This window comes from Euphorbia lathyris, chromosome 9, assembly GCF_963576675.1.
Source record: "Euphorbia lathyris chromosome 9, ddEupLath1.1, whole genome shotgun sequence".
Lineage (NCBI taxonomy): Eukaryota > Viridiplantae > Streptophyta > Magnoliopsida > Malpighiales > Euphorbiaceae > Euphorbia > Euphorbia lathyris.
In genome coordinates, this window is record NC_088918.1 from 56068064 (window position 1) to 56088184 (window position 20121).

At 35.1% G+C, this 20121-nt stretch overlaps 1 non-coding gene across 1 annotated transcript; it reads right to left on the reverse strand.

Annotated features, from left to right (window-relative positions):
- Positions 1 to 4293: 4293 nt before the first annotated feature.
- Positions 4294 to 4400, reverse strand: LOC136207620 (small nucleolar RNA R71). The gene has a single exon (XR_010676752.1). It is a non-coding gene; the product is annotated as a small nucleolar RNA R71 (small nucleolar RNA).
- Positions 4401 to 20121: the final 15721 nt, after the last annotated feature.

Genomic DNA, 20121 nt, shown 5'->3' on the forward strand with positions numbered 1-20121 from the left:
TATCACCAAAATTTGTTTGCTGACGCTAACAATTTTTGGCACGCCCAGTGGGACCTAAAAACATTTTTTTCTAGTACCGAAAATTTTTCACCAAATTTTTTCCTATTTTTCGGCTTAAATTTTTTTTCTATTACTAAATTATTTAACCAAAAGTTAATTATTTTGGTAGTGTATTTATGTGGTATTTTATTGCCGTGATATTCTACTTTAGTGTTTTATTTCCAAACTTTCCTAAATATTATTTGTTGTTTACAATGCCACCCAAGAAAAATTCAAGTCGAGAATTACACATTCCGGAGTCTGATGAAAATCAGAAGAGGAATGAAGATACAAACGTGGACACAAATATACCCGAAGGCTATATTGCCGAGACCGTGAGCCATTTGGAAGATGTTCATCAGATATCAACGCGACAACCAGATTTCGATGCATTCTTTGCGCGACAAGAGGCTCATATGCGCAACGTAGAAAGGCTTGTAGCCGAGATGTCGCAAAACGTTAAAGCTCAAACCGAGATGATGCAAGCTTCGAGACAACCCAATTTGGAAAACAGGATTAATAATCTCACTGACGAGATAAATAAAATCCTGGATAGGTGTGCTGAATTTTATGCTAAAAATTTGAATTATCACAATGTTTCAGATAACACAAGGGAAGACACTCTCCAAGGCGACCGATATAGGCCACCGCCTAGATATCACAATGCTAAAAATTTGAATTATCACAATGTTTCAGATTCAATGAGCGAGGAGATCGAAGAACCTCGGAGCAATTTTCAATACCCCCAAATGCGCCTCATTTTAGGTCAAACACCGAACCTAATACCCACTCGGAGCACTATGGTGACGTCAACGCCCGTGGTTCGGGGGGCACATGGAGAAATCAAGACCATGATCATACCCGCGAATATACTCGTGAAAATATTCGTGAGAATTCTCGTGATAATAACAACGTATCTCGTGTTTCAGGTGTGAGGAGCGAAATGTGTAATGAAGCGGAGGATAGGCAACGTATTCGGAACATCGTGCAAGAAATTTATGGACCTACGGTCCGTGAAGTATACCGTCCGGAGTTTCAGAAAGCTTACCCTAGGGAATACGACCAGCGATACCCATTTCCTCACAATTTTAGAATTCCGGATTTTTCTTTATTTTCAGGTGAAAGTGGACAATCTACCATCGAGCACATTGCTCGATTTTCATTCCAATGCAGCGGGATTAGTGCGGAGCAAGACTTCGATATGCTTCGTTTGCGTTTATTTCCTGGATCGCTAACTGGACCGGCTTTCACATGGTATACGACATTACAACCTGAATCTATCAGAAGCTGGGGTCGTATGGAACAATTATTTCATGCTCAGTTCTATCGAACTGAGCCCGAGGTATGTGTCGCCGAACTATCTCATATGGTTCAGCGCTCAGGCGAGTCCGTTGAAAGTTTTATTAATCGTTTCAAGAAAATGAGTCATAGATGTCGAGTTAATATTCCTGAAATTGAGTTCGTTAAAATTGCTCAACGTGGCTTAGAGTTTGAAAATAGGAAGAAATTCCAGGGCATTGATTTTTGTGATTATTACAAACTTGTTGCTAAAGTGTCAGAATATGAAGAATTAATGCGTGAGGATAATTGTAGGAAGAAAAACTCTGTAGGTAGTTACCATCAGGATATAGAAACCAATGAGGCACATGAGGTAGCTATAGCCGAACTAACTAGAACAGGATCTCGCGTTTATCCAATGTTAGCAAAAAGTCCAAAAACCCCTGAAGTGGTTAAACAGAATACAAATGTGCAATACACATTTGATGTTTCTAAAACTGGAGAATTGTTTGATTATTTGCTAAAAGAGGGTTTTATCACCTTACCACATGGACACATTATTCCATCGAGAGATGGCACCAGTGGAAAAACTTATTGTAAATATCATGATAGTTGGAGCCACAACATACAATCTTGCTTTGTTTTTAAGAATGCGGTGCAAGATAGAATAAACAAAGGCGTGCTTAAATTTCCTGAAAAGAAAGAGAGCATGTTGATTGATGATGATCCATTTCCAGCCGCTACAATGATAAATGCAACTTCCATCGAGATGCCACCTCTTAAGCGTAATGTCCATAGCAACTGTTAAGCCCAAAATATACCTAAAATATCATCAATAATTACATCAATATTGCTACGAATTTATGCTATTTATAACTGTTTAGAAAGCTTTTACTCTCGAATATGTTTCTTTCTTGTAAGGTACCTAAATATTTGGTAAAATCCAAATAGGAACGAAAAGAGCTCGAAAACAGAAGAAAAACCCTACAAAAGGAGTCGAAGACGACAGAAATTAATAACGCCAAATCAAGGACGTGAACGAAAGCAGAAGAACCAAAAAACGTTCTGTGCCGCGACCGCGGCCCCCAAATTCACGGTCGCGACACGCGTTCCCCAGCTTTTCCTTCCTTCGTTTGAAGACCAATTGATGCTCCCCCATTCTCGGTAGAGAATTTAATATTCTCGGTACGAGCATGAGTTTTTAGAGGCATAGTTACACACTTTCGTTTTCGACGAAACGCGATCGTTCGGGTGGATAAAGACTTCCTTTCGCAACAGACACGATCCTTCACAACGGACACGACACTTCAATCAAGACTCTTCAACATCTATAAATAAAGAGTTGATGGAGAGTTGAAGATATGTAGAAAAAAGAGATTAGTATAGAATTTATGCAGAAATTCCGAATCAAGTGATTCAGAAGTTAGACTTCGATTCTGTTCAAAAGAAATATGATGTACACACATTGTTTATTCAATAATAACAAGTTTAGTAGCGTTTAGACATTGTTCCAGTTTAGTTTTCATTTTGGTAGTAGACCGAGCCAGTCTCTATTACGAAGATTCAACGAGAAGATTGAGTAGAGGATCCGCCCCTGAGCCTGACAAACTCTAACGAAACCCAAGGAAAGGATTGACAACCCGTTCACTTGCAAGTTGTCGAATGTTTCCATGCTCCATATTCTCTGTAAACTTGTATCAATTTATATTTCATCTAATAAAGTCCGTTCTATTCGATAGATTTTTATGCAGCACTTATGGTAACCAATCCACTAAAGTGACTGCTAGTGTTTTCATTAAAACGTATTTAATTCAAAATTTTTACAAGGAAACTTTGTTGAACACTTAGGTAAATTATTATCTCAAAAGAGTTTTAATTTGATTAAGGGCAACTATCCCGAAAGGGTTTTGTCATGTTCAAAGCCAATTAATTAGAAGTTCCGTCATTTATTTCATCTTTATAATTCGTACAAAGTTTAAAGTTGTTTTCTTTGCTTAATGCAAACAAATACATCTGTTTACTTTTCTAAAAAGTATTAAAAGTTCCTATCTTGCAAATTCATTCTTAAATCAGAATATTTTCTAACATTTTCATAATCTAATCTAATTCTCATTCTAGCAATTTCAAAACCAAAACCGATTAAACGATTTTTCCATATTATAAACCTTAAAGTAAATTTAACCGATTGTAAATAAGTTTTGTTAAAAAACGTTCCATGTGGGATCGATATCTTTTATTACTACAAGCGTATACCGTGCACTTGCGGAAATCGCTCAACAAGTTTTTGGCGCCGTTGCCGGGAACGCCAAAATTTTTGACAAAATTTTAAATTTTTCGTGTTTTATTACGAATCTAGGTTTATTCATACTTATTCAAACTTTTATATTTTATTTATTTTCAATTACTAACATATTTATTTTTCAAATTCTGTTTTGTAGGTAGTTTCTTTTCGTGCGAAATTTCAAGTTCATGCGCAGTTCTCGAAGTTCAGGCACGTCACCAGATCCTATTGACCCAGAAATTGAAAGAACTCTTAAAAAGAACAAGAAAGAAAAGAAAAAGAAAAACAAAACCCCAATAAAAACTAGAATTACCGAGCTAGAAGTTATGGCCACACTTATGGATTACGCTAGGCCAGGAGTGGCCGGTGTAACAAACAGTATAGTTAGACCCCAAATTAATGCAAACCAATTTGAAATTAAGTCTGCGTTGCTTAATATGTTGCAAAATAACGCAACATTTTACGGGTTACCTAACGAAAATCCTAATACCCATTTGACAAATTTCTTAGAAATTTGTGACACTTTTAAAATACCGAATGTGACTGCAGAAGCAATCAATCTTCGTATTTTTCCTTTTACTTTGAAGGATCGAGCCAAAGAATGGTTAACTTCTATGCCAGCCGCAACATTTGAGACTTGGGAGCAATTAGCCCAAGCATTTTTATCAAAAAAATTTCCTTTAGCAAAAACCGCAAGAGTCATTAAAGAGTTAACATCTTTTTCTCAAAATGATAATGAAACTCTTTATGAGGCTTGGGAACGTTTTAAAGAACTTCAACGTTTATGCCCACACCACCAATTGCCCGCTGAACTTTTAATGCAAACATTTTATAATGGATTAAATCCTACGACTAGAGGTTCATTGGACGCTATGTCTGGAGGGTTATTCATGAAGAAAACATCTGCCCAAGCAAGAGAACTTTTGGAGGAAATGGTAATCAACAGCTGTATGTGGCCCGCGGAACGTGGACACGTACCATTAGCGAAACCATCATCCTCAACAACATCATCAGTTAAAGGTATAGTGAATCTTGATCCAGTAGCGATGTTGCAAGCCCAATTTTCTGCCTTATCGCACAAAATTGATAGGTTTATGGCACCGTGTGATTCTAATGGTAAGCCAATCCAAACAGATGTGGACTACGAAGGTATGAGAGAAATTGAACATTTAAACTTTATCCAAGGGCAAAACCAAAATAATAACCCTTATTCCAATACATATAATCCTGGATGGAGAAATCATCCTAACTTTAACTGGAGAGATAATAATAATAATGCTAATGCTAATCAAAATTGTACTACTAATTATCAAAATCAATCAAGAGATACGATTAGCACTTTATCTTCTAAAATCGATAAATTTATTGATGCTATGAGCGGAAAAATAAGTAATCACGACGATGGTTTTAAACGGATCGAGAATAAATTCGATCAGCTTATTAAAAACCAATCATCTAGCATCCATAATTTGGAGATTCAAATTGGACAACTCGCTAAATCAATTTCATCCCGCAAAGAGGGAAGTCTTCCAAGCCATACGGAAGAAAATCCGAAAGAGCATGTTAAGGCTATCACTCTTCGTTCAGGGAAAAATTACTTAGGCCCGGAAATGCCCGGAAATTCGACTTTACCTGGAACTGATTTACCGAAGCCCAAAGAAGATACATTAAATAAAAAAGATGCACCAATTGACTCTGGTACAAAAACTTTTGTACCCAAACCACCTTTTCCACACAAAGTCCGCAATAAGGACTATGACAAACAACTTTTAACATATTTAGACAAACTTAAGAATTTGCATATTAATTTAACGTTTATGGATGCGATTACGCAAATTCCCAATTATGGTAAATTCCTCAAAGATTTAATTTCAAAGAAAATCAGTTGGAAAGGAATTTCATCCATTTCACTAACTGAAGATTGTAGTTCAATTGTGTCAAGTAATTTGCCCACAAAACTCAAGGATCCCGGATGTTTTACCATTCCGTGTAAATTGGGAGATATTGAATTTTCCAGTTGTCTCTGTGATTTAGGAGCAAGCATTAACTTGATGCCATTATCTATTTTTAATAAGTTAGGCTTAGAAGAAGACATCAAACGTACCAATATGGTTTTGCAATTAGCGGATCAAACCACTAAAAGACCATACGGTATAATTGAGGATGTTTTAGTTAAAGTTGACAAATTTATTTTTCCTACCGATTTCGTTATTTTAGATTTTGCTTATGACATTAATTGTTCGCTAATCTTTGGTAGACCGTTCATGAACACGGGACGTGCTCTAGTTGATGTGTCGGAAGGGAAAGTAGTTTTAAGAATAGGCGATGATAAGATTGAGTTTGATATGAATCAAGCGATGAAATATCCTATGGAGGATTTCGCTTGTATGAAACTTGATTTAATTGAAGAATGTGTAAATGACATTGTTCAAAAAGAAGAAATAATAGAACCTATAATGAGTGAGGAACTAGAAGATAAGGACCCAGAACCTTTGATTCGAGAAGATGGACCAGTTCCGCCTTCAATTATAGTTCCACCTAAATTAGAACTTAAAGAATTACCAAGTCATTTGAGGTACGCTTTCTTAGGCGAAGGCGATTCTCTACCTATAATTATCTCTAACAAATTAACACAAGTCCAAGAAGAGAAATTGAAAGAAGTTGTTAGAAATAGGATAGGAAGTATGGGTTGGCAAATTTCAGACTTAAAAGGTATTAATCCGAGCATTGTAATGCACAGAATTCACTTAGAAGAAGATAAGCCACCTAATGCGGATAGGCAAAGACGCCTAAATCCGAATATGAAAGAAGTAGTAAAAAATGCGATTACTAAATTTCTGGACAATGGAATCATCTACCCTATCTCGGATAGTGAATGGGTTAGTCCAATCCATTGTGTACCTAAAAAGGGAGGCATAGCAGTTGTAAGGAATGAAGAAGGTGAATTAATACCTACACGAACCACCACTGGTTGGAGGGTTTGTATAGATTATAGAAATTTAAATAAAGCAACTAGGAAAGATCATTTTCCTCTTCCTTTCATTGATCAAATGATCGAAAGGATAGCTGGTCATGCTTTCTACTGGTTTCTAGATGGTTACTCCGGATTCTTTCAAATATAAATTTACCCGGATGACCAAGATAAAACAACCCTCACATGTCCTTACGGAACATTTGCATATAGGAGAATGCCCTTTGGTCTATGTAACGCACCTGCAAAATTTCAACGTTGTATGACTGCGATTTTTAATGATTTCATTGAAGATATCATGGAAGTTTTTATGGATGATTTTTCAGTTTATGGAGATTCTTTTGATTCGTGCCTAGAAAACTTGGATAAAGTTTTGTCTAGGTGTGAAGAAACAAATTTGGTATTAAACTGGGAAAAATGTCATTTCATGGTTGACGAAAGAATTGTTTTAGGTCACAAAATATCTGAAAAAGGATTAGAAGTGGACAGAGCAAAAACCTCAGTAATAGAGAAATTACCCCCTCCAACTACTGTTAAGGGAGTAAGATCATTTTTAGGACATGCCGGTTTTTACAGAAGATTTATTAAGAATTTTTCTGTAATTTCCAAACCACTCAATAATCTACTCATGAAAGATTCTACCTTTGATTTTAATGAAGATTGCGTTAAAGCTTTCGAAACATTAAAAACAGCTTTAGTCAGTGCACCTGTTATTGCTAAACCCGATTGGGATTTACCATTTGAAATTATGTGTGATGCAAGTGACTTAGCTGTCGGATGTGTTTTAGGACAAAGGAAGGATAAGAAACTTCATGTCATTTATTATGCAAGTCACACACTTTCCGGTGCACAATTAAACTACACCACAACTGAGAAAGAAATGTTAGCTGTAGTTTTTGCATGTGATAAGTTTAGGTCATACTTGTTAGGTTCGAAAGTTATTATTTACACTAATCATGCAGCATTAAGATATCTATTTGCTAAAAAGGATGTAAAACCACGTCTAATTAGATGGGTTTTATTGTTACAAGAATTTGATATAGAAATAAAAGACAAAAAGGGAGTAGAAAACCTTGTCGCCGATCATCTATCGAGACTTGAAGATGAGAACGGTCCCATAGGTGAAACTAACGGTATACGAGATGATTTCCCTGATGAACATCTCTATCAAATGAAAAGCGTCATGTCACCATGGTATGCAGATATTGCTAATTATCTTGCAGGCAATATTGTTCCGGAAGGATTAAATTTCCAACAAAAGAAGAAATTTTTCTTCGACATTAAACAGTACTTTTGGGAAGATCCTTTTTTGTTCAAGACCTGTGGTGACGGGATAATTAGGAGATGCGTTGGTGAAAATGAATATGAATCCATAATGTCGGAATGCCATTCTAGTTCTTATGGAGGACATAATGGAGCTAACAAGACAGCAGCTAGAATATTTGAATGTGGTTTCTTTTGGCCTACGATGTTTAAAGACGTCCGTTCATTTATTACTCGTTGTGATAAGTGCCAAAGAACAGGAAATCTAGGAAGGAAAGATGAGATGCCCCTCACAACCATATTAGAAGTTGAAGTCTTCGATATGTGGGGAATAGATTTCATGGGACCTTTTCCCCCTTCTTTTGGTAAAACTTACATATTAGTTGCCGTTGATTATGTTTCAAAGTGGGTTGAAGCAATTGCAACCCCGACGAGCGATTCTAAAGTTGTCGTTAATTTTCTTGACGATATATTTTGTAGATTTGGTTGTCCAAGAGTCATCGTTAGTGATGGTGGTGCTCATTTTATAAACCGAAGTTTTGAAACGCTTATGAAAAAATATGGAGTACGCCACCGCGTATCAACGCCATACCATCCTCAGTCAAATGGTCAGGCGGAGATATCAAATAGAGAACTCAAATGGATTCTAGAGAAAACAGTTTCATCCTCAAGAAAAGATTGGTCTTGTAAACTAAATAATGCGTTATACTGCATTTAAAACACCAATAGGAATGACTCCATACCGTTTAGTGTATGGGAAGGCATGTCATTTGCCAGTCGAATTAGAACATAAAGCCTATTGGGCTATTAGGGAACTTAACTTTGATTTACGACAAGCAGGTAAGAAACGTTTGCTCAATTTAAATGAGTTAGATGAGTTACGCCATCTATCTTACGAAAATGCAAAGATTTATAAAGAAAAAGTGAAAAAATGGCACGATGCCAAAATTAAAGTCAAACACTTTAATGTTGGGGATAAAGTGCTGTTATTTAATTCACGACTTCGTTTATTTCCAGGAAAACTTAAGTCCAGATGGATAGGACCATATTTAGTCGTCAAAACATTCGATTATGGTTCTTTAGAACTGGAAGGTCCTAACGGAGTTCGTTTCAAAGTTAATGGTAATCGATGTAAAATCTATTACGAAAATATTTCACAAATAGGAATTGCGTTCGTAACAAGATTATCTGACGTATAAATCACTCAGTTTTTCTCACACAGTTTATTTTGTTTTATTTCTTTTTATATTTTTTGTTCATTTTATTTTATTTTATTTTATTTTTATTTTATTTTATTCTATTTTATTTTTCCAAATGCCATTTTTGTGATTAGATGACTTTATGTTATGATTTATATGCATAAAATATGTTTATTTCATGATTTTAGAATTAATTTTAGGAAATTAGAGTGAAATTGAAGTTTCAGGCAATTCTCTACCGAGAATTTGGAATTCTCTACCGAGAATTCTATTTTTCAGATTTGTCCAAACAGGTTAGATTTTCTCTGAACTTACCGAGAATAATAAATTCTCTACCGTGAATCAGGACATGGCTTACGACGCCTGATTTCCGCAAGAAAATCAGCGTGTCGCGACCGCGAATTCGGAATTCTCGGTCGCGACACGCGAAATTCCTGCACACTCAGGTCTGAACCAACCTAAACCTTTCGACAAACCTCTTGACAACTGAAACCTTAAGTTTCTTCAAAAGGGTACCATTGATGTTCCCTGGAGTGATGATGAATTCCTCCGGACAATTGACTATGAATTTCTCGAGCACGAAGGACTTGTAAAACGTGTCTTTCGAGCAGGGCCTCACTTTCTTTGTGCACCGGAACGTGAAACTTTCGTGCAGTTTCAAATTGATCGTATTAAGGCCAGAAATATCCCGCTTGATAGGGATGAGTATATAGAATAGTTAGGTTTTTAGTTATTTTTCTTTTTGTAAATATTTGTGTGTTTTTGTATTATTTGGTTTTATTCTTTGTTTTTATAATTTTATTTTATTCAATAAAGTTCTATTTCATTTTAGTTCATTTATTAATTTTACAAAGGTTAGATTATGTTTTCCATTTCCTATATAATCATGGTTAAATCTATATAAAATCTATAATATTGAACAATCATGGTTTTCTTAATTAAAACATATATCCACACTAAATTCAATTTTCACAAACTTCATTCATTGAGTTTAAAACATTAATTCATTCAATAGACTAAGTTCCTATAATATTTATATGCACTTATTATGCACTTAATATGATTCTTTTAACTTATATGAATAAATGAACATTTAAGTTTCATTAATTATTCATAAACCAATTTATTACACTTTAATTCAATTTATTAAGGTTAAACCTTTGGTTTTCCTTACAATTAATGTCATTTATTTTAGTTTTTAAGTACAGGGACACTTTATATTAAGTTCAGGAACCAAATCATCAACAAAATTACACAAACTATGTCAATAGGCACCCAAATAGGCCATTTTGACCAATTCTCTACTGAGAATTAATAATTCTCGGTATGAGCAGCAACTATGGACGAATTTCAGGGGCAAAATTCCCTGAAAATCGCGTGCCGCGGTCGCGACATGCGTGATATATGCCCTTTTGATTCCGATTTTGCCAATATTTTTGCCTATTCCTATTCCTATTCTACCTATACAATCACCTAATCACCCTATATAAACCTACCCCTTACACAAACCTCACATCACCTCTATTTTTACCCAATCCCTTACTCCAAACTCTTCCCTAAAAACCTACTTTTACTCTTCCCAATTTATTCACTCCAATTTCTATCCTCTTTTCTATTTCAATCACTTCCAATTCAAACCCCAAACTCATCTTCAAGCTTTACTCTTTCTCTCAATTCCTTTTTCTTCTTCTTCTTCTTCTCCAACCCTAAAACACACTAAACACCATTACCATGGTTAGGACTAAGCGTGTTGGTAACAAGCCCGCTGTTACGGAAGCTAATCGCCTTCGGGTTCAATGTGGCGCTTATTTCAACATCGCTTCGGAGGAGGAAGCCGTTCGTTTCAAACATTTTTCGCAAGCCGACCGCCAATTTGTGGATATGCACTTCTTAGACTTCCATTCGGTAAGAACATTGAATTTCTCTATTCGAATTGATGCTTTTATTGAAGCATTGGGTTGGCAAGAATTCGTTAATATGCGTTTTCCGCGTATTAATGAATATGTGGTGGAATTTTTGGTCACTTTGACCATGAACAAGAAGAAAACCTCAATCTCTTTTAGGAATAATGGTATCACATACACCATTGATTATGAAGCAATGTGAAATATGTTTGGTTTCCCTACTTCTAATTTTTATGATAAGCCTAAAGATTTTGATAATGATGCTGTTTGGCAAACTCTTTCGGATCAAGACTATTTTAATTCCAAAAACACTTCAAGCAAGCTGATTAAGGACAATTGTGTGTTCTTCTTTCACAAATTTTTGAGTTTCTCCTTGTTTGGTCGTGTGGAGAGTTCAAAGGTTCAGGTTCGGGATTTATATGTTTTGGATAGCTTGTTTAAAGGCTTGAGGATTGATAGCATTGGTATGATGTTCGATAATTTGTTCCGTGCTTCGAGGGCTACTACCATTCAGATCCCTCTTTGTAATTTTATCACCGCTATTGTGTTGGGAGCTCGGGGTGAATTGGCTGATTTTGACATGTCCACCTACCGTGGGTATATTCCACTTTTGGACATCTCAGCTCTTGAGCGGGCTCATTTATTGCTACCACAAGGTCCCCCCGTCTTCATTTCGTATGCCTCCCGTATTGCCCACCTTCGTGGCACTATGGGTGGTGGCGCTTCAAGTTCTCAATTTGCAGGTACCGAAGGCGGTGGAGCGGCGGTAGGAGAGGAAGATGAACCCTAGGATCAACCACAACGCCAAGCACCTCAAGCGGATGATCCGGTGGATTTGCGGAGGATTTTGGACCAAATCAATTCCAACAATCGTCAAATGAACTTAAGAATTGATGATTTGGTAGAAAATAATATGGTGATGAATGACAACCTCAACCTTTTGAGGCGTGAGCATCGATCGACTCGGCATCAGATGCTTTCCTTTTTTCGACGCCGAAATGTGGAGACTTCACCTACACCTCCGGATTCCCCGCCTCGAGCATAGGTTGTTTCATTTCCTTTTATTTTTATCTTGTTATATTTGGTACAATTTTAATTTTCCTATGTTTGGTACATTTTCCATTTTCCATTTTATGTTGAATGTTTCATTTGCTACAATTTCAATCTTTGTTTCGTATGCCTTATTTCGTATTTATTTTTTATGTTTTGTCCATTATTTTTGCACCAATGAGGACATGGTCCAATTTAAGTGTGGGAGGAGATATACATATATCAATTTCTATACGTATACGAATAAATGCTACGAAAATATTATTTTGCAAAACGAATAAATGCAACACATTTTATTTTTCAACACTAATATATTTTTTATTTTTTTCATATATTCATAAATTAACCATAAGTTAATATGATTATTTGTTTAGGTTATCATTATTGTTAGAAATAATATTTCTATACGGGTACTATTTTTCAAAAAAATTCACAAATCTCCGATACGATTTTAAGTAAAATTGTCTCGAGTGAATGTATTTAAGTAATAAATTCTTTATTTTCAATCTCTATTTTATATCATGCAATTCATGATACAATAAATCTTATTTTAAATTTTCAATTAGGTTTATAGACATTAAATTGAACTAACAATTTTAGCTCGGTTTGATTTCGTCTTACATTAACACCAATTGAAGTTTTTAAGGAAACTTTAGCCATAATACATGTTGAATTTTAAGTCAATATAGGATGAATGTGCTATCTTTCTTTTTCCCAATTTCAATTTTATATTTCATATTAATTAATCAATTAGTTGAATTCTTAACTTTTGGCCACGATTGAGACCAACCTTATCACAATCGAGGTATGAAAGGGAAGAAAATTAAGTACCGTTTACTTTTGGCCACGGTTGCGACCACCCTTATCACAATCGAGGTATGGAAGGAACGTTTAAAGCAAAAAAATAATAAGCGTGTATAAGTTTAAAGTAACGATTGCGTCCACCCATGGCATGGTCGGTACCTCTTAAGCAAACACAAAGCAATAAAATAAAAATACGTATAAAGTTACGATCAAGACCACCCTTATCTCAGGCGTAACTAAGTAAATTAATCCCAAGTACTTATTTAAATTTAATATATCTCATATATTAGTTTAGGTTTGGGAAAGAAATTTTGTGCTTTGAAATGCCTTGAGACGAAAGACTCAATAACATGCGTGCTTATATCGTCCCGAATGCTTCAATTCAAAATTTGGAAATACAAGACAAATGATATATTGTATATTATACTAAGTTAGTTTGATGTTTTGCGTATAAATTTGCCATGCAAAGTTAGTTTTTTCGGCTTAACTAATTTAAAAAAGGTAATACAGAGATATATATTTTATTTTCATAAAGAGATTAGTTAAAGAATAAATTCAGTGAAATTTTGCTCGGGACTAGCAAAAGATTAAGTGTGGGGATTTGTTAAGCCCAAAATATACCTAAAATATCATCAATAATTACATCAATATTGCTACGAATTTATGCTATTTATAACTGTTTAGAAAGCTTTTACTCTCGAATATGTTTCTTTCTTGTAAGGTACCTAAATATTTGGTAAAATCCAAATAGGAACGAAAAGAGCTCGAAAACAGAAGAAAAACCCTACAAAAGGAGTCGAAGACGACAGAAATTAATAACGCCAAATCAAGGACGCGAACGAAAGCAGAAGAACCAAAAAACGTTCCGTGCCGCGACCGCGGCCCCCAAATTCACGATCGCGACACGCGGTCCCCAGCTTTTCCTTCCTTCGTTTGAAGACCAATTGATGCTCCCCCATTCTCGGTAGAGAATTTAATATTCTCGGTACGAGCAGGAGTTTTTAGAGGCATAGTTACACACTTTCATTTTCGACGAAACGCGATCGTTCGGGTGGATAAAGACGTCCTTTCGCAACGGACACGATCCTTCACAACGGACACGACACTTCAATCAAGACTCTTCAACATCTATAAATAAAGAGTTGATGGAGAGTTGAAGATATGTAGAAAAAAGAGATTGGTATAGAATTTATGCAGAAATTCTGAATCAAGTGATTCAGAAGTTAGACTTCGATTCTGTTCAAAAGCAATATGATGTACACACATTGTTTATTCAATAATAACAAGTTTAGTAGCGTTTAGACATTGTTCCAGTTTAGTTTTCATTTTGGTAGTAGACCGACCCAATATCTATTACGAAGATTCAACGAGAAGATTGAGTAGAGGATCCACCCCTGAGCCTGACAAACTCTAACGAAACCCAAGGAAAGGATTGACAACCCGTTCACTTGCAAGTCGTCGAATGTTTCCATGCTCCATGTTCTCTGTAAACTTGTATCAATTTATATTTCATCTAATAAAGTCTGTTCTATTCGATAGATTTTTATGCAGCACTTATGGTAACCAATCCACTAAAGTGACTGCTGGTGTTTTCATTAAAACGTATTTAATTCAAAATCTTTACAAGGAAACTTTGTTGAACACTTAGGCAAATTATTATCTCGAAAGAGTTTTAATTTGATTAAGGGCAACTATCCCGAAAGGGTTTTGTCATGTTCAAAGCCAATTAATTAGAGGTTCCGTCATTTATTTCATCTTTATAATTCGTACAAAGTTTAAAGTTGTTTTCTTTGCTTAATGCAAACAAATACATCTGTTTACTTTTCTAAAAAGTACTAAAAGTTCCTATCTTGCAAATTCATTCTTAAATCAGAATATTTTCTAACATTTTCATAATCTAATTTAATTCTCATTCTAGCAATTTCAAAACCAAAACCGATTAAACGATTTTTCCATATTATAAACCTTAAAGTAAATTTAACCGATTGTAAATAAGTTTTGTTAAAAAACGTTCCCTGTGGGATCGATATCTTTTATTACTACAAGCGTATACCGTGCACTTGCGGAAATCGCTCAATAGCAACACCTCGAGTCAGAGAAAATGGCGCCTCGACCATCCAAAGACAAAACAAATTTGGGTACCAAAGGGCACTTTGCCAACCGTCAAGGAGAAAGAAAAGCCACGGAGAAAACGAAAGCCAAATAAAAATAAAAGTGGCGCAAACCAAGGCCGGTCACGCTTCGTTACTCCACCGGCGCAAGTTCCCCTCGAAAAATGGTTCATCAACCGACATAAAAAGTTTCCACAACCTCTCTCAAAAAATGCAAAAAGAAGAATAAGAAAGAGAGAGGCAGAAAAAAAAGGAAAAATGAAATGGAGTTGTCTAGTGTCGATTCTAGCAACGTTTCGAAAGAAAAAATAAAAGAAAAGGAAAAAGTGGAAATTCGTGTCAGAGACTTTTTGATCCAAGTTGGATGTGCTGCTACTTCTCTAATTTTACCAATAAATTTCAGAAGTGAAGATACAAAGGAGGAAAGAAACAAAGTCCAAGAAGAACGACGAGGTGGTGTTACAATAAAATCTTCGTTAGAAGATCGGATGAAGCAGGTTTATTTTGACAAACCCACTCCGCAGATGACACGCCATATTAAGCCATTATACGTCAAAGCACACGTTGATGGCAAGCCCTTATCGAGAGTTCTAGTTGATAATGGTTCAGCCGTTAACATTATGCCATTAAAGATGGCACTAGCTCTCGGGAAATCCGTAAGCGACATAATGACGTCAGAAATTTCCGTCTCAGCTTTTACCGGCGAAATTGCTAAAACCTATGGGGTTTTACCTGTGCAACTTACCATCGGTACCCAAACCACTACGGCGGCATTTTTTGTGGTGAGCTCTACAGCAAGTTATCAAGCTTTGCTCGGTCGAGATTGGATTCACTCTAACTCATGCATTCCGACATCTTTGCATCAACTTTTACTACTTTGGAAAGGGGATGACGTTGAGGTGATTCGGGCAAATGAAAAACCTATTGAGACACATTCGGATATGGTGGAGTCTCGATTATACGAAGATAATATTGGTCCAATCAAGATCAAGACTAAAGGAAAAAGCAAGTCATGCGCCAATCAAGTGAAGAGCATCTTCAAGACGAGCACCATTGTGCCTTATCGTAGGCCGATTGGCAATGAGCCTCTCATCGAAAAGGTTCAATGATTTTGTCACATTCGAAGGACAAAGCGGTGGCATCAGCCGCTATAGAAAAATAAGGATGCGACAAGGTACGAGGTGCCTTTTATTTTTTGTTTTGTTTTTGCATCATTTTACATTTTAGTTTTTCTTTTAAGCTGTTAATTAGCATCATTGATATTTTTTAGCGTACTTAGAGGTAATAAAGCATCCATTTCAAAAAAAAAGTGTAAAAAACGAAATGATAAAAGACATAAATGAAAAGAAAAATAAAAATGAAGAAAAACAATAAAAGTTCGTCTACATGTCCCAAAAAATAAAAAAAAATAAAAGAGTTGCGAGATATAAAAAAAAAAAGCAATCGAGACAAAGAAGCTCAGTGTAGCCTTTTTTATCCGATCCGTCGTCCACTCGCTCAGTTTTGTCCCCATCAAATACGAGACAACAACATGTGAGCACCGATGGCATCCAAGCTCGAAGACGTCGGTGGGGCAGATTTCGTCATGTATGATATATCCATATCATCAAATGGATTCTCAACTCCAAGCTCAAGAGGTTCAAGACAGATATTAGCCAATCATGATTCTTGAGAAAAAGAAGTGACAATTCAATTTATTTCCGCCAATCAGTAGCTCAAAGAAGTTTATTAACAACGGAAGTGAAGTCGCGAATTCATAGATGGAGTTAAACCAATTTTAGCAAACAACAGATTTATATGGATATAAATCGGATTCAACTTCAACATTTTTTAGGAATAAGCTCAACTCAAGATAAATTTTTATACAATTTAAATAAAATGGCAGCAGCTATTTTGTTTAAATGAGCAGAAAAAACAGATTGCAAATTGATCCTAGTTACGAAGGAAAATAAAGGCAGCCACGAGCATTTTCGGCATCAGCAAGCATGGCGTGAGTGATGCAAATTTCAGCAGCAGCGAAGCATATCAGTCAAAGCCGAAGCAAGAAAAAATCGAGATTGCAATATTAGAAAATGCAGCAGCAGATGAGCATGTCTCGTAATTCAAAGAAAAATTCAACAAGTCACCCAGCAATTCCATCACACACCGTCAATTTTCATACAAAATTTACATCACTGATCTTTACTTTCTTTTTGAGCCATGAACCAGCATAAATCATGTGTGAAAATGATGAGGAAGCTGCAAAGAACACAATTTCAGCTTCAACAAATTCGATACTGACGGGTAAAAAATAAATAAAAGACTTATTTTATGTGTAAAATTCATTTTCAAATCTTTTACACTTAAGCATAGGTTATAATTTTTAGTCTATAGTTATTTTATTTTAATTAAATTCATTTTGCAATCGAATAAAAATGTGATAAAAATAGAAAATAATATCAAAAGATTATTATAAAAAGAAAATAGAAATAAAAAGAAAAGAAAAAGAAATAATAAAAATCAGGGGTAAATTTGCACCATTTTTTTAGTAACCCGTCCAGCAACTTCGACGATGAAAACGGACACCGAAACGGCAAGATATCAGACCGTTATTATTTTTTTTAGAAAGGTCGGGATGTTAGCTTTCCGGAATGTCAAAAACGGAGCAAAACGGAGTTAAAACGAAGCCGGTAGAATTTTTCAAAGGGAAGTAGTGCTGAAAAACGGGTTTGAACATGTCCAACACATTACATGAACGTTTTTCACGGCATTATCTCCATTCTTCCAACTCCCAACTCAGCCATTTTCTTTCTTCAACTAATGGGAAGGTAATGGGATCATGGGTGAGAAATTTAAGGGCCACTAATATGGGATTTGTTACTCAAAATCCTATAAATAGAGTCTAATCCTTTCATTCCAAACCCCACTAAAAATCAATCAAAAACACAGAACAACTCAATTTGTCTCTCAAATCTCTCTGCCAAAATTGGCCTTTTTGTCAATCCTTAGGTTCATAGAAATCGTTCTTTAGCATCTAATTAGTCTAAACAAGGTCTCAATTCCCAGAATTAGTTCTTTAATCTTACGTTCCTCAGAAAAGCTTCCAATTTTCAGAAACTTCAAATCCGAAATTCTCTTAGTTTAATCAACCAATTCTCAAATCGTTTCTTGCAATCTCTTAGTTAAGTCAATAAAATCATTACCCAATCCTCAGTTCAAGCTTTCTTAGTCTAAATCAAATTTCACCATTGTTATATTCTTCAAAGCTTCAAGCATTTTCCTTGAAACCAAGATCACCGAAACCCCATTTTCGAGTCATTCTTAGTTTACACACTTATTCCAAATCATGTTTAGAAACTTTTTATTGATCTCAATGAATTAAAAAGACCCAGAAACAAGCTTTTGAGTTTTTCATCATTGAAAAATTCATCAAACAACTTTTCTGGTGAGCCGTTTTCCAAATTTTATTTAGAGTTCGTTATCTGATCATTTTAGCCCAAATTAATTTTAATCTCTTTATTGACATCAATTCTCGAATTCTCAATTTTTATTTCGTAAAAAACGACATCCTATAGCCTTCTTAATCGCCCCTAAAGTACCCTCCACGAAACAGAATCAAGCTTTTGGTTTTTCAACCATCAAACAATTATTCTGTCACCCAATTTTCAATAATTTATTCCGACTCATTCACTTGATCTTTTTCTGAAATTCCAGTTCTAAACCCTTCCTTCGCACACTAACTTTAAATACTAGCATTCGTTTCGCTATAATCCGACCTCTACAACTCCCGAAATTGAGCCCGAAAGTCCCACGAAATCACTGTTTTTATTCCACAAAGTGCTGATGATTTATTAGCTTGGTGGTAAATTTCTGCTCAAGTCTCTGAACTCTCCGAATTGCTTCGAATTTATCCAGAATTACCCGGACAACGCAACAGCTCCCAAACCGATTTTCCAGAGTTCCAATCCTCAATTTCACGCATCCCAACGACATCAAAGAGATCGGTTTAATTTTATTTCATCTCGTACATATTTGTTTTTATGACTTATTTACATTTCTAGCTTTAAAGTTATTATTTCTTTTTAAGTTGTAATTTTCATGCTTTATTATTATTTGTAATACAAAAAACATTGAAAAATATTTACAAAATCAATAAAAATATAAAAGAAAATTAAAAAATTTATATCTTTGTGTTGTTTTATTGTTTTTATTTTTGGTACTTATCTTAAAAATTGTTTCTCCGACTGACCTGTCAAGTAACGTCGGGACCCAAGACTGTTGTTTTTATTTTCAGTCCTTGTAACGGTCGTCAATCGCTTTTCGTTTAGAATTCAAGTAATTTAGGCGCACTTTATTTATTTATTTTATTCAATTACCCTTTTACCTTTTGAGAGCTAGCTTCTCTGGCACGCCCGTATTATTTTTACCATTTTTAATCCCCGCAAACGCGTATCAAGGTTGAAAATTGGGATATTTCGAAAATATCGCCAACACCTATATATACAACGAGCATGAGGATCACAAAAGTATGTCAAAAACTCCATCCTCTACTTTTTCACTTTACTCTTTAGATTTGAGTATTGTACTGACCTAAGTGCCGGAGTGCTTACATCAGTAAGCCGACAGCTTCTCTATTTTGCAAATTACTTAGAGATCAGAATAAAAGGTTTGAGCTATTTCATTAAACTCGTTCTTAAATTTCTGTTATACATCAGTACAAATTAAATTTGAATTCTAAATTGTAAACCAAGACTAAAATATATATATGGCATATGAAATATTCTAATATGGAAATCTATAGAGTGTACCAGACATATTCTAAAATTTTCATGATACACACTTTCAATCAAAAGTTAGAGTTTGATTGGAAGGGTTGATGGGAATCCTTAGAAAGAGTTCTAGAAGGGCAAAGGGATTTAACAATTTAAGAAGGGTTATATCTCTTCCAAATCTTTCCAAATATTCTGACTATAAAAAAAATAAGTAATTTTTAACTTAATTAACTAATTTAAGTGGTAGAGAAACAATCGTTATTAAATGCATTTAAATTAAATAAGTGTTTAATATTTTAATTTACGTAATTAAATGTTTTATCAAACAAAATCTTATAGGGAAAATACAAATCTAGTCCAAATAAAGGGTCCATTTACATATCTAACCCACTTTATTTCCATCTCACCAAATTAGACACTTTCATCTATTTTGGATAAAATTACCCTTAGTTCTATTCGATCGATCCATC